This window comes from Pinus tabuliformis, chromosome 6 (genome assembly GCF_031772625.1).
Source record: "Pinus tabuliformis cultivar Carrire ecotype Pingquan chromosome 6, CPIR1, whole genome shotgun sequence".
In the NCBI taxonomy this organism is placed as follows: domain Eukaryota; kingdom Viridiplantae; phylum Streptophyta; class Pinopsida; order Pinales; family Pinaceae; genus Pinus; species Pinus tabuliformis.
The window spans coordinates 455,748,092-455,760,846 of record NC_142292.1 but is presented as its reverse complement, the minus strand read 5'-3'; the positions used below and the strand labels follow the sequence as shown (position 1 = coordinate 455,760,846).

The 12,755-nt window shown below is 38.3% G+C and overlaps 1 pseudogene; it reads right to left on the bottom strand.

Annotated features, from left to right (window-relative positions):
- Nucleotides 1-5,427: 5,427 nt before the first annotated feature.
- LOC149259271 (pentatricopeptide repeat-containing protein At2g13600 pseudogene) lies at nt 5,428-10,215 on the bottom strand (annotated as a pseudogene).
- Nucleotides 10,216-12,755: the final 2,540 nt, after the last annotated feature.

The window sequence follows — 12,755 nt, the reverse complement described above, 5'->3', positions numbered from 1 at the left end:
AGCTAAAGAAAGATAGCAATTCTTTTGATGTTTGTTACTAGGTTTTGTTTGAAATCTAGGGAGATCCATCTTGTTTGCAAGAAGGATTAGTCCACCTAACAATAGCTCCTAGGAATGTGGATGAATTCATATCAATCATGGGGTTAGCAGGTTATTACAGGAGGTTCATCGGGAACTTCTCACGAATTGTCTATCATATTACATCTTTGTGGAGGAAAGGAAAGAAATTTGAATGGACAGAAGAATGTTCAACTAGTTTTGAGCAGTTGAAGCAGTTGCTTACAAACGCTCCAGTTCTAAAGATTGCAGATCCAAATAAAGGGTTTGTGGTGTGTATAGATGCTTGCAAGAGAGGACTTGTTGGATTCCTCATGCAAGAGAGACAGACGGTATGCTGAGTCAAGGAAACTTAATAAGCATAAGCAAAAATATGTTACACATGATCTTGAGTTAGCAGCGATCATTCATGCATTAAAGATGTGGAGGCACTATCTTCTTGCAAGAGTTTTATTCTAATGAGTGATCACAGTGGACTGAGATACTTGTTTGACCAACCTAATCTGAATGTCAGGAAAGCTAGGTGGTTAGCTATGCTCAATGAGTTTTACTTCATGATTAGGTACATTAAGAGTAAGGAGAACAAGGTTTCAGATGCTCTTAGCAAAAGAGTGCAGGTAAATCACATTGCAACTATGAGTTCCTATGGGACATATTTACAGGATCAGATCTTGCGAGAATGATAGCATGATGACAAGTATCAACAACTTAAGCACATGTTACATCAGAGGGGTACATGTGATCAGGATGTGGATTATCATCTTACGGAAAATGGTTTGGTGAGATTTAGGGACGGGATCTATGTGACAGATAATAGTGAACTCAAGAAGCTTATCTTGAAAGAATTTCATGTTAAGCCATATTCAGGTCACCAGGGATATCAGAAGAAATTGACAATTGTGAAGAAGTTTTACTACTGGCTAAATCTGAAGAAAGAGGTAACTGCGTTCGTTGCAAGGTGTTTGGATTCTCAACAGGTTAAAGCAGAGTGCAAGCATCCAAGTGGTTTATGCAACTTATTCTGATTCTGGAGTAGAAATGGGTGGTCATTTCCATTAATTTCATTTCAGGTTTGTCGAAGACATCTAGATAGCATGATTCCATCATGGTTGTGGTTGACAGGGTGACCAAGGTAACTTACTTCATTCCAGTGAATTCTAAAAATTCAGCTAGTGAGGTAGCTCAGGTCTTCATCAGGGAGATAGTGAGATTGCATAGTGTTCCCAAGAAGATTATATTCAACAAAGTTTCCAAGTTTAGTTCCAGGTTTTGGAAGGAGTTGTTTGTAGGTTTGGGGACAGAGTTGGCTTTTAGTACATCCCATCATCCACAGATAGATGGACATACAAAGAGGGTTAACAGGATTCTAGAGGACATGTTGAGGATGCATGTCATGCATCAAAAGTGGAAGTGGGAAGAGTATCTTCCATTTGTAGAGTTTACATACAATAATGGGTATTAGGAGCCCTTGAGGATGAGTCTATTTGAGGCACTTTATGGGTGGAGTTGTAATACTCCCATCAGTTGGAGTGATCTAGTGAATAGGGTACTGATTGGACCGACATGTTAGCAGAGATGGAACAAGAAATGCAGGTTAGCAAGAAGAATATAAAGGCAACATAAGATAGGTAGAAGAGTTATGCAAATCAACATAGGGCATTTAAGGAGTTTCAGGTTGAGGAGCATGTGCACTTGCACATCAAACCCAAAAAGAGCTCCTTGAGGATTAGGTTGTGCGCCAAGCTGGCACCTTAATATTGTGGGCCTTTTGAGATCCTTAAGAGAATTGGACTAGTGGTCTACATGCTTGCATTGCTGCCAGAAGTGAAAGTCCATGATGTTTTCCATGTTTCATTGCTTAAAAGATATGTGAAGGATGTTGATCATGTGATTGACTGGTCTGTATTGTAGGTGGAACCAGAAGGAGAAATCCGACTAAAACTTCAGTGCATATTGCAGTGGAAACAACTCATTCTCCTGAATCGAGCAATAGAGAAAGTTAAAATGCAATGGAAGCACTTTGGGCCCGATGAAGCTACATAGGAGATGGTTGATTAGATGCGGGCTATGTATCCTTCATCATTTGTCAATTGAGGCAAAGGAGTTTTGACATATGTATATATCTATGTATGGTTGTTATTGTAAATACTGCAATGAGTTGTGTTATAAAGCTCCAATAAGTGGTATGATTGTTATGTTGTCATGTTTGTTATGTTGGTTTTGCTTTTCAGCATGTTATTCATTGCAACTACTCAATCAAGCAATGTTATAAAGCTCCATACGTATTATGTTTTGGTTTTCAACGGTCTTGCTGGTTATAGGTGTCATAGAACACCAAGAACGGTGTTCCCCCGATGGGAAGTGGTTTGTAATAGCCCCAGGTTAAAAGTTCATGTAATAAAGGTTAATAAAGGCAAAAGAATAAAACCAAGGTCATGGGACACGTATTCCAAGTTGAATGTTGGGAAAAACATCCTAGTGGGTGTCACTTTCGATTTATTAATGGCTAAGGGAATTGGCAAAAGAATTGGTAAAGGAATTAGCAAAGGAAAAAAGACATTAATTGGCATTAATAATTTATGTGAATAAAGGAAAATGGGAGAAAAGAGAGATGAAGGGTCGCAAATTTGCATGAGAGAGAAATTGAATGAAAAATAGAGGAAATTGAAGAAAATAGAGACCTCAATGATAAAAAGGTTTTTGACGATCAGATCACACTTTCTTGTCAGTTTTTCTTTGGAAATAGTTTCCAAGAGAGAAGAGCACCAAGAGGAGAAAGCAAGCAAGCAAACAAAGGAAGGAAAATGAAGGACAAGGAAAGCAAAGGACAAGCAAGGAAGGTTGGATCAAGCAGCTTTAGCAGCGGGATTTGCAGGTAACATGTTGCATCTATGATTTCCTTGTTGATTTGTGAATGCGTGGTACATGCATTTATGCATCCTGTTCTTTTGTTGTCATTGGCATGGGTTTTTCCGAGTGTGACAATGGTTTTAGCCTTGCCTTTACATTTTTGGATAGCCATGGTGTGATGGGATTCTTTTCTGGTTGAGCTTTGGGTTGTCGGAAGGTTTTGGAACCGGGTGAGGTGGTCTTAGGAAAGTTCCCAAGGGTTGGGGGTGGAGGTGATTTAATCTTGGGAAGTCATAAACAAGTGGGCATCCAAGCTTGTTTTGGGCTTTGTGATCTCTTGAGCAGTTTTGGCAGGATCGCGATAACCTAAGGGTGGAGGTGGTTTAATCTCTGGGAAGCCCTGATTGTTTATGCCTTGAGTTCTCACATTCACGCTTGGAATATGGCACATGGGGTGATTGGCTAAAAGAAATATTTGGTTCAGCCCAATCTATGGTCGGGTGGTATGTAGAAGTCTCTGACTTGGTTGGCTTTTGCATAAGTTAATAAGAGTTATTTTTCCTATTGTATTTTATGAGCACTTGTACCTGTTATTATGGTGATTTGATGGTTGTTATGTCATGGTTAATACTCTAGTTATATGTTGGTTATAAGCATGGAATTGCAATGTACTTTGGATATGACTTGTTTAGGATTTGATAATCATTTAATGTTTAATGAATGCATGGGCTAACAAGTGTTATTGCAGCTATTATGAGAAGGCATTAGACCTTCTTGGTGATTCTTAGATAAGTTTCAGACTTCTATGATCAAATATGCACTCATGACTTGTAGTTTACATGTTTACCATATGTTTGACGAAATTATTGTCATGGTTAAGCCTAGATAGGTCAAGTTCTTGTTTAAGTTTTGTACAAATAACATTGTCTTTAAGTCATTTATCATTCTGGAAAGTCTCAAGAAGTTTTGGATAGTGGTCTGGAGGCTAGTCTGGAATTGTGGCTCAGATCTTGGGATCGCAGACACTGAATTGAGAAATTCAGGGCACAACTGCATGGAGCAAAGCTTGTGAGTGTGGTTGGAGGCCTTCAACTACATGCAAGCAATGGCAAGGGTGCGGTTGGGAGTCTAGGTCACTAAAACAAAGTTCCAGCTCAGGGATTGACCACCTTGGGTGTTTTTTCAGCTCCTGGGTGATCTGTAGTCCCTGTAGAATGTCATTTTGAGGTCAATAAGTCTTAGTTGTAGGCCCCATTTCCTTAATTGGAGCTAGGTAGTTGGATCATGTCATAGTGACACTTCACTTCACATTTACTCGGAGGGCTTGTAAAAGTGGGTAAATGTGAGGTGGGGCATTACACCATGTCATACTAGATACTAGATTGGGTGCTCTCCTTGCTTTAACCACCATGCATGTGTAAGCTTGATATAGATCTGGATCATTGGATCTAAGCGTTCTCAACTGTTAGATCCATCACATGCAAAACCGTATGTGCATGTGCACTCGATATTGATCCGAGCCGTTAGATTGAAGTTTTATCTCTCGTTGGATCTATTGCATGCACAAGCACATTTTAAACTTTGCTTATGTTGTGAGCCTGATAAATCAGAATCGTTGATCTTCATGTGTGAGACAAATCTAAATGTTGAGTTTCTCAAGTTTAATCATCCTCTCAACACCAAGATTTGATACGTGCAACACCAAGTTTCATTCATGACAGCACCATCCTACATGGTCATTTGCTATTCAAATTTCATCCATCCATCCGGGTAGCATTTTGTTAGTCCAACATCTTCCCTGCTATGCCCTCGGTCGTCACCCTTAGCTTCTTGATCTTGGCATGGCTCCCCCTAAGCTTCCAATGACGAGACACTACCAACACACAAACACACAATCAAGGGATTACTAGAAGGTCTGGGAGAGAAAACCCTAACAAAAAAGTCTTAAGGATTATAAAAAATTGGGTGACGGAAGATAGAAGATCAATGTCTTAGTTTGTAGGGTTTTCTTGGAAAATCAATGTCCTTCAAAGGAATAAAGTAATTATAGTGTTTCCTTGGAGGGATAAATAGATCCAAATAAGCTAGGGAAAATAAACTAACTTACCCTAGGATTTGAGATTTGGTGTCTCAAATTTTCCAGAGGATTAAGGGAAAGAAAAACCTATCTTTATTCCCCAAATACTTGGAAGAAAAGTTTAGCTCAAGAAGGAACAATGAAACACATACCAAATAAATTAACTTAGCATATGAACATTTATCCCATGGAACATTATAACAAGATAAAAGCAAATGAACTTACTTCACCATGCATCATCCAAAATCCACCATAAACATCCATGTAACAAGATCACATCACATCACAATTCTAGCCAAGAAATGTAATTCAACTTATCCATCCATAGCCAAATTATAAGAGAAAAATCACAGAATTTTCAGACCGCCTAATGGATTTTGTCCCCAAATAAACCATACTAAAATGAGAAGAAGTGCACCTCTATGTATGGAGGAGGTGCTCAACTTCCCTCACAATAAAGTATTGATTTTCTATACTAAAAACCCCTAAATTAAATATTGATTTTCTATACTAAAAACACCTAAATTAGCTTGAGGGGCAAAAGGTCCTCTTCACAATTAAATAATCTAAATTATGCTTTTTATTGCCACATGTACAAAATCAAATGGGCATGAGCCCTCAAACATGACCAAACCCACAAATGAAGTGCATACGGGGTGTTTTGGCGCAGCATCCAGCCTCAAAAGCCCTTCAACGCGCAAGAATCCTTCAATCATTCTTCAAAACTGCCATGTAACCCTTCAAAGTGGGCAGACAAGCCTCGAGTGGAGTGTCTACCTCAACAAAATCTCCAAGGTGTGACGATTCAGACTCCCACGTTCCCTTCAAGCATCTCAAAATGTGGACATACCACCCTTCAAGGTAGCAAGAAACCTTAATGATGATAAACCCCCTTTTTAAGTCAAAAGAATCAGCTAAAACTAGGGCTAGCCTTGCCACTTTGCATGCATTTGAAAATGGCTCAGCATATGATTCATGTTGACCCTCATTTATGTACTTCAAAGTTATCTCAAAAATCAGTTATACAGGTCAGCTCCATTATATTTTGGCAGGTCGGCTCAACACCATTTGTCTAACGTTCACACACACACACATCATTCATCACCATATTCCTTTTAAGATTACTGTGCTGGGCACTCTGTATTTTCCTCAGCCCCAAGTCATATTGTCCTGCCTCTGTGCTTCTGTGCTGAGAACACCCAACATCAATTGTATCATCTCTGCCCAAAAAAAATTACTTGTTCTAGGAGGATTCACTTAGGTACCCAACATGACCAACACAATGGAGACAACTCTCAGGCAGTTTTGACATACTACATTAGGTAACAAGAGGCACCTGTCAGACCTTGTGTTCTGTTCCATGTCAGCCTGAGTCCACATTTGATCTGTAGCTTGAGATACCCCAGCTGCAAAATTTTCACCAATATCCACAACTGCATTTGCTGGGATCTTTTCACAGGCTTGAAACCAATCATTACTGATAATAAATGCAGGGGAAGAACCAAATCTGTAGCTGTGGACCAATTCTTCAAAATATTTCATGAAGGCGTGACTGCTCTCAGCCACCAAGAAACCAAAACATCAATTTTCTGCAAAGTGTTTTCTTCTCTGTTCACAGTCTTGTTGCAGCTCTTTTCTTGTGCTTTTTCAGTCCAATCAAAAGATCCGGATCCTCTCACACAAGATCATATTTATTTACTCCCATTCTCTCTTCAAGTCTATGCTTTTTTTTCAAACAATAAAGATCGCCAACTGCAGTCTGAACTCCACAGCCTTTTGAACTGATTTGTTTGCAGCAGCTTTAACACCAGATGGAGAATTCAAACCTGTAATCAGTCTGGTAACAGTTGGTAACTCATCTTTACAAACAGCTAGCTAATCCCACTTTTCAAGCTCAAAATCGTTCTTAGGCTGAATTATGTCATCTGTACAGACTCGATCCAAGAAACGTCAGCTTGATAGCCTTCTCCTTATACTCTTGCATGCCTTTGCCAATCATCTCTGTTTTCACAAACTTTTGTGACAGTAACCGATTTTAATCTTCTAGGAACAGCTTACACCGAAGTTGGAAAGAAAAAGGGCTAGGCTAAAAAAAAAATCATTAGCACATTCAACCTCTTCATGTGAGTTCATCATAACTATCTCCTTTTAAGTACCCAACCAAAATAGTGGGTAACTGTCCCATGCAACTCATGTTGTCGTGTAAGAAGATTTTAACGAGTGAAGTTGACATGAAGGGCAAAGGAGGTTGGCAAGTTATTGATGAAGTTTTTCTTGTACAAGGGATTCAGACCTTGAAGATTCTGAAGGGATTTCAGAGTGTGGAAGGGAGCAGCTATCCAAGGTTATATTACTTCAGATTCACAAATAGTCAACATGATGATGAAGCCCCTAGCAAAGGGGAGGTTTGAGATGCTGTGATAGTATTTTGTTTTGGTGGAGAACACTTTCCTCACAAAGAAGGAGAGTTAGTTCTTAGCAATGATTGCTCAGTCATTGTTCCTCCAGCAGAGATGGCACACTTCAGTAGAGAAAGTAGGTTATTACAAATCCTAGCGTTGGGGTCTGCATAGCATAAGAGGTGCTTTCTAAGTGTGGACTTCAGCAGAATTAATGATGCACAGCTACAGATTATATGGGCAATGAGGTAAGGGGTGTATCCATGCATGTGCCAGTAGGTCTAATTTTAGTTGCTGTTATAAAGAAGTGATGACTTCTTCAGTGTTAGAATAGTTTCTATTCTAGGAGTAAATTAACTGCTGTTCCAGATATAGAAGTTTAAGTTTAGAGCTTATTTTCGTTGTTCTCAAAAGTTGACTTCACAGAATTAGCAGTTTGTTTTTTCAGAACTAGATGGGCTATTCTGTATTTTCTGCTAGCCTTTTTTATCTATAAAAAAATGAAGGGTGTGAGTGATCGAACAATTCCAGTTTTGAGTGAGCTGTTGTATTGTTTATTTTTCAGTTAATAAGTTTTTTTTTTTTTCAGCTAATAAGAAAACAGGTGTGTTTTTGAGTGCTACAGATTTATTCTATGTTCGCATCGTCAAGTAGCAATGTGTTTGTAGATTTGGCGTATAAACCAACAGTTTTGTTCGTTTTCTAGTTTACTGCTTTATAGGGTTTTAGGTTGCCGCCCTTGTCTTTAGGAAGGATACACATATGCCAACGGACCATAGGCAGCCCCCTTTTGACTTTTACCTCGATATTTAGCCCATAAAAAGGACCTCGGGATTTCCTCCAATTTGCTAAACTGGGTACAGTTATGGAGCTATATCTATTGTAACTGACCTGTTTCACAGTTACATTTGTGTGTTTCCTCTCTCTGCGGTCGTACTTTCCTTTTCTAATGCCAACTTCACCATGTAGCTGAAAATAATTCTCTTGCCACCTATCCTACATCATCCAACAAAACATTCAAATCAGAATCATACCCTGACATCTTCATCTCATAAGTCAAATCCTCCAACTTTGTATGGATATGCTGCATTGATGACCATGGTTTTTCTCCTACGAAGAAAGTATACACCCGTTTGTTGACCTCAATCCAACTGCATCCAGGTGTTTTATGTATGCTTCTGTCTTTCATCATCTTTCGTATCTTTTCAATGTCACCCCACTTGCCGGCAGAAGCATAAATGTTGGAGAGAAGAACATAAGGTTCAGCATATTTAGGTTCCAACTCCAAAATGCGTTCTCCCACGGAATCTCCTAGCTCTATATTGTTATGTATTCGGCAGGCACCTAGCAAACAACTCCACACAGCAGCCTCAGGTTTCATTGGCATTTTGATGATGAAGTCGTGTGCCTCATCCAGATGTCCAGCACGACCAAGAAGATCAACTATGCAGGCATAGTGTTCCATTGCAGGAGTGATGTGATAACATTTGCTCATGCAATTGAAGTAGTGACAACCCTCATCCACTAAACCCGCATGGCTGCACGCAGACAATACACAAAGTAAGGTGACATGGTCAGGGTTCATACCAGACTGCTTCATTTGTTCAAAGAGTCTGAGTGCCTCTTTGCCACAGCCATGCATGGCATATCCTCCAATAATTGCTGTCCAGGAAACGACATCTCGATGACGCATTCTGTCAAACAATTCACGTGCCTTCTGCAGGCTCCCGCATTTTGCATACATATCTACCAAGGCATTAACTACAGGCACATCCAATTCAAAACCCCCAGTAACTAACTTCACATGGATCTCCGTACCCTGTTCCAGGGCTGCCAAGTTGGCACATACTGGAAGAATAATAGTGAAGGCCTTCAAGTCCGACCTCACACCTGCCAATTCCATTTGTTGAAAAAGCTTCAAGGCCTTGTCTGCCAGCCCATTTCGTGCAAATCCCGCAATCATCACTGTCCATGAGACAACGTTTCTCTGAGGCATTTCCATGAATAGTTTGAAAGCCTCATCAATGAGCCCATTCTGTGCCAATCCCGATATCATTGCTGTCCAGGACACCAAATTTCTCCCAGGCATTTTCTCAAATAGCTCTAGGGCATCATCCACAAGCCCATTCTGTGTGTAACCTGCAATCATGGCCGTCCAGGATACGACATTTCGTTGACGCATTTTGTCAAACATTTGACGCGCCATCTCGATACTTCCACATTTTGCATACATGTCTACAAGGGCATTCGCCACTGGAACATGAGAATGAAATCCGCTTCTTATTATTTCACTGTGGACATCCATACCCCCTTGTAGATATGCTAAGTTGGCGCATGCAGGAAGAACGCTGGTAAAGGTAAAATGATTGGGATAGAGGCCTATTTTTCGCATTTGGTGAAAGAGAGTTAATGCCTTCTCAGGAAACCCATGCCTTGCATAAGCTGCGATCATAACAGTCCATGAGCAGACATTTGGCTGCGGCATTTGATCGAAAACTCTGCGAGCATCCACCAGACTTCCACACTTGGCATACATGTTGATGAGCGTGTTGTGTAAGAGTATGTCTGCTACCATAAGTCCGGTTTTGTTGATGCATGCGTGGATTGCTTTGCCTTGTGGTAAGCCTGCCTTCTTCTTGATGCAGTCCTGCAAGAGATTAACATATGTGCAAGCGTCTACATGGTTGTTTAGAGATGGTGGGCAGATACATAAACTGTTGGCATTCACTTGTATTCGAAGAAAAGATGCCACAGCCGTTCTCCATTGAATATAACACCACCTCATTCTTCAAATGTTTCACTGCTCTTTGCTTACAGTTGGTTCCAGTGAATTCTTCATCGATATGCAATTCGGATTAACAAAATTGTTGTATTAAATAATAATAATAAATTTTATTTGTAACGTTACGGTAAAGTTAGATATTAAATTCATGATATAATTATTACGAGCTAGATTAGTTAGATATTAAATTATATTATAATTTAGATTCATTTTAATTCTAATAAGATATTAGATTATATTATAATTCAGATTCAATAGCCTAGATCGATTCAAAAAGATTTAATCTTTCGCTTATAAATTGTCATTTATAAATTTGTTTTAAGAGATTTAATTTTTTACTTATAAATTTTTATTTATAGATTTGAAATTAAGATGAATCTAAATTGATTTAATTATTAATTTTATGTTTTTTATTTTATTTTTAGTTTTATGTAATTTGATAAAGCTAAAATAGTTTTATTGACAATTATAATTAGTATTTATTTTATTTATTTTTATTTTTACATAATTTTATTAAGTCCAAAGGTTAAACATGGCATTACAACATCTCTATCATACTTCATAGACCATAGAGTTAGTTTAATTGGTGGAGTTCTAGTTGTTAAAGCATCTTGTTATTGAAAGGTCATGAGTCAATTCTCCTTGACCCTCTTTGAGTTAGGCTTAAAAAATGCATTGAACTAATACATGTTTATTAATGAAATTGCAAAATGAATGCTTATACACTCAATTTTTTATTTTATTTCATCTCTCTATAAGTTTTCTTTCATTTTTTACTCTAATTGTAAGGGAGCCATTGAACAATAGTTTAACAATGCCTACATATAAGGTGGTCTCTTTGGCACTTTCTAAGTTAGAATACGTTTCTCCTCTACTTGCTCTTACTTTGCATTCATCATGGTTTCATATCTTTTATGCTCTTTTATTTACTAATCCCATTTTCCCTCTTTTGTGCACCCTTCTCCTTTTAGCATTAATTAGGTTTCTATGATCACATTTATTGCTATCAAAATTTCAAAAGCATTTGAGGTGCAAGTTGAGGGTCGGACATTAAATCATGGAGGTCATTTTACTTCCTTAATGTTTACATTAGTTGTTCAATGGAAGTCAAAAAAAAAAAAAAAAATCATTTCTTTCATTCTCCACAAATTGATTGTATTAAGTCATCTCAAGGATTGTGTTTGAATGGAAGTTGCTCATAATCAAGATCTTAAAGATGATACCATTTACCGGCATTCCATTAAATGGATGGTGAGGTCCCTTAGATCTACCTCAACGGTAGTCCATATGCAGAAATATTGTCATGTTATTTGAATAGCCCATTATGATATTTAAGGAAAAATATTAATTTCCCTTATTACTACCTTCCATCCTCCAATTACAATAACTTGAAAGGAACATTCTTTTTTATCTAGTCTTCTTACTCTTACTCATATATTGGCTTGGATATTGCTTAAACATTAACTTCCTAAAAATATACGTCAAATGAACATACCTAATTATCAAAGGTGTTGCACAATGAGTCTCTAATTTTGGCTAGTGATCATTTTTCCTCTGCTTTAAGTGCAAGTTAGAGGCTTCCTCCACTATTCTTGGAGATAATAAATTAATCTAATCTTGAATGTGAATTTTAGGCCATTTACATGGTATTGTTTTCACATGTTCTTCTATTTAACTTGTCCTTATAGTCAACTTTTAAAATTCCTTCGTATAAGCTTTCACACTTATTTCCTTCTAACTCAAATTCTAAAGACCCTTGAAGAACTATGTGTAGTAATCCCTTGGCATGAATTTGATGCTGAGGAGAACTTTATGTTGTGTCTCACACCTTTCCACCAAAACCTTCCACGTGATGATCTTAATCTCCCAGTAAAGATCAATGGTTTGGACGTATTTGGTTTCCTATGAGCAATTGTTGTTTGGATATGGTATCCAATTACCAACATTTTCCTCTATTTTTGCATCTAAAATAAATTTCCTTTCTACCCGGGCTTCATCCTCGACCAAATTAATCTCCTCCCACGTAGAACTAGTGGTACGCTCCTAGTAACAAGTTTTTGACGCCTTAGCATTAAGTTGGGATCTCTAGTAAGGATTGCCCCATTTTCTATGTTGTCCACAATAACCATGGGAGGAGCCAAGACATGCCATGGTGGTGGACATAATAGAATTCATAGGGATGAGAAGAAGGTGAATAGGGAAAGGGAGACCAAAAAGCACCAAGCGCAACCACAGCGAAAGGGGAGGATACATAGAGAGACATCCATAAATAAAAATGAAGCCTCAAACAAAACAACAAGGAAACAAAACACGAAGAACAGGGTATGGAAAAAATGAACAAAGATGGATAGAGGAAAGAGGCCACCTTACCTTCTTAACTAAGAAAACCTTGCGTAGAGATAGGAGATGAAATAGAATAACATGTTAGGCCTAGAGAAACTTGTCCAAACAACATAGAGAGCAAGGTGTGCCTTCAAAATATTTGAAATTTTAGAGCCAACTAACTAGTCATGAAACCAAGGTCATTGTCATCATGGTTGGTTGAAAAACCAAACCTAAGCTACAATAATGGGAATGTGAGTAAACTTCG